This window comes from Otolemur garnettii, unplaced genomic scaffold (assembly GCF_000181295.1).
Source record: "Otolemur garnettii isolate 467f Iridium unplaced genomic scaffold, OtoGar3 scaffold00092, whole genome shotgun sequence".
In the NCBI taxonomy this organism is placed as follows: domain Eukaryota; kingdom Metazoa; phylum Chordata; class Mammalia; order Primates; family Galagidae; genus Otolemur; species Otolemur garnettii.
The window spans coordinates 5,758,476-5,761,854 of NW_003852487.1; positions in this window are offsets into that span (position 1 = coordinate 5,758,476).

The following is a 3,379-nucleotide window of genomic DNA, read 5'->3' on the forward strand; positions in this document are numbered from 1 at the left end:
AAGACAAGGCCATGCTGTGGGGGAGGAGCCCCAGACCCGTAGGTGGCCTATCCAAGGACATATATATAGCAGTCTGGCTCCTGCCCAGGGCTCCTTCCTTTCCAGGGAGAATGGGGACACTGCAGACCTCTAGAGCCACCACAGACCTCCAGGCCACTGCAGGCCTCCAGGGTCACTGCAGATCTCTAGGGCCACTGCAGAGCTTGGGGCCCCTCTGGTACAGTGATTCCTTGAGCAGGCTGGAGGTGTGGGCTTCTGCAGACACCATCCTCCCAGCATCACAAACATGGCCAGAGCAGGCACATCTGGGTTTGGGATCTCTAAACAGTGTCATGAGCACAGGATGACACCAGTTAGGAAGAAAGATGGGGTACAGTGGGGATGGTACAGTGTCAGGAGGGAAGTCAGCAATTGGGGGAGGGGTGCTGCTAACCATGGCCAGTATCCAGGCCATGGAAGGTGATTGTCCTGCTGGGACTGGAGGAATTAGACATGTCAGGAGAGCAAACAAGCTAATGCAGCAGCTGCCTGTCAGAGGTTAAGGAAATGGTTAACTTGGCCTGGACCTGGGTTGGGGGTGTGGCTGTGGTCGTCTCTTGTATTTCTCCCTGCCTGTATCCCCTCCAGCCACACCAGCCTTCTGGTCTATTCACAAGTACCTGTAATGCTCAGTCAACCCGGCTGACCCTCTGCAGCCTCCTGGGCACACCATCTGGGCTGGCCTCTCAGCTGCATGCTTGTGGTGATTTCCTTTACTTCTTGGGTATTGCTGGGTCGCAGTCTGTGCCTCTCTGCTTCTCAGTTATGCCTCAGCACCTAGCGCCGCCACCAGGGATGTTTGCTGAATGAAGGAGCAAAGAGCCCCCAGCCTGGTCAATAAAGGGAGGAGGAGTCTGAGGGAAATGAACCTTTCTCTCTTCTGACCCAGGAGGCATACCAAGGGCTGATGGATGACAGCTTCCAAGGGTCCTGCTCTAGCTTGGCTTAGAGGGCAGGTGTTAGCCAAGGAGGCCTTTGTGGAGGACACAGCAATGCCCTAGCCCTAGGCTCAGCAGTGAGGAGGGGGCAGCATCTGAGGTGGGTTTGCATCCACGGCCATGCTCTCAAATCTGCCTCTCTGGCCCCTCCACCCATGGGAATGGTTCTCCATCTTCCTACAGGAAGCTATTGCCTCACTCCTGTGGCAGTTTGGGGTGGGGGGCTGCTGCCTAGCTGCTGGGAGGAGGAATGCCCTGAATTTCCTGGTGGCTTGGGAAGAGAGGCTCAGGGCCCTGGTGCAGCCCAGCCTGGGAACTTTGGTTTGCACCACAGTAATTTGCACATGCTGCCTTCCTGAACACCCGCTCGGCAGCACCTCCCTACTTTGTTAATGGAAACCTGGTGATCCATAACCAGACATCTGCTCGGGGGTAATGTGGTGGTAATGTACATATCGATGATCAATCAGCGGATTTGCAAGAGAGGCATAAAGTATTTAATTATAATTGTGTTGGGCAAGTCTGCGTGGTGGCGGCGACATTTGAATAGGTCACAGCCAGCCCTCACCTCGGTGATGTTGTTGGTATTAAATGCCATTCACTCTAAGGGCTGGGAACCTTTCTGAAGTTGCAGGATGTCACATGCTGGCAAATTGAAAATGTCCCTTTGCTTTTAAAAACATGATTGATATCCTTTACAAAACAAATGCTACACCTCATGGTGCACAGACTTTGTCCAGTGCCGCCCTTGCCTTGCCTGGCAGCTGCGTGGGCACTTGGCTCCAGATGTGTGCAGAGGGGAAGCTGCCAAGAACTCACTTTGTTCTCAGGCTGAGGCCTCCAAACAGTGTCCTGTTTAGGGCAGAGACTTTGCTAACCAGAACAAAATGTGGGAATAAAACAAGACCCAAAAGACAAAATGTAAATTTTATTTGTTCAGTTTGTAGCAAAAAAAAATATATCTTCAGAGACTCGATAAGCCATATACTTACGTATAAGACTATCTGCATCTTATCACCATCTAAATTATATCTAGTATAAATTAAATCGATACTTTCAGCACAACCAGCAAAGGGATATAAATAACAGGAATGCAGACAGACACGTGACACGCACCCACGATACACATGCACACGCACACACACAGCCTTCTTGATAGCCTGGACGAGCTGGCTTGGAGGAGGAATTAGGAGCCGACATAGAGTCACAAGCCTGGGCACAAGAGTGACATGCCCATCTCCTAGGACTGGTGTGAGCCATGGAGGCAGCACCTGCCTCGGGGCTCAGCTCTGTGCCTGGCAGGCGTAGGAACCCCACAAGCTTTGGCTGCTTTCCCAGCAAAGAGTTCTGGAAACAGGCAACTGGCATTTGCAAAGGAGAGGTGTCTGTGATATAGGCCTCTCGTTTCTGCTTTCACGAAAGGGCATTTGAGGCTGGGCTCCCTCTCCTCCTTCTAGGCCTGTTGGCAGGGGCTGGCATGGGTGGGCGTGTCACCACCAGGCTCATCAAGGAGCTGGAGGCCAGAGTCTTCACAGCATTTGCAGGGAATGGCCTTCTCCCTCTTCTCAATACAATTAAAAGGACACATCAAGTCTCTGTTTACAGGGTGGGTGGGTGAAGAAGTACTTGGATTTAACAAAATGTCAAGCTTTCTGAACAGAAGAAATAAAACCAGGGCTAGGCATGTCTTTTCCATGACTCATGCCTGTTTCAGCAGCCTGCCTGCCTTCATGGACCCCCAGCCCCTGTTTCTAAGAGAGTCTGATAAAACAAGACTATGTAATTCCCAGACAAGACAGCCAGCCTCATTGAGTGTGTTTTTGCCATTCACAAAATTAGCCAATCATTATCACTTAGTGAATCAGAGTAGGTGTAATCAATACTAATGTTCAAATTAAGTCATGGAAAGCAATTAACTCTGTAAAAATGGGCTGGTGAGAAATGATAAGGTTGGTTAAATAGCTTCACTGTGCATAATTGTGTTTTTTTTTAATGCCCATCTCTACACAGGAATTAAATCATTTACATTTCAAATGGCATGTACCCACCTGGATGCTTGTAATTGTGCACGTCCTAATTGTGCACCTCGCAGTAGAGCCGGAATTTTATCAACCGCTTGCTCTCCGACACCTGCTTTTGTGGGAAACATGTTGGATGGAAGGTGCCAGAATAGGGACACCCTCCCTGCTCAGAAGAGCCGAGGAGACTAGGCTTGCCCCAAAGGTCTCCCAAATTCAGAGCCCTCCCTCCCACCCACCCTTCTTCCCTTCCTTTCCTGCCTACAAAGTAGAATGGATTTCCTAAACCATCATCAAAATATACTGCCAACAGCAAAAGAGACATTTGTCACTTCTGATCACATCATCAGTAACAGATACGCCATTGTGAATGTTGGGTTAACT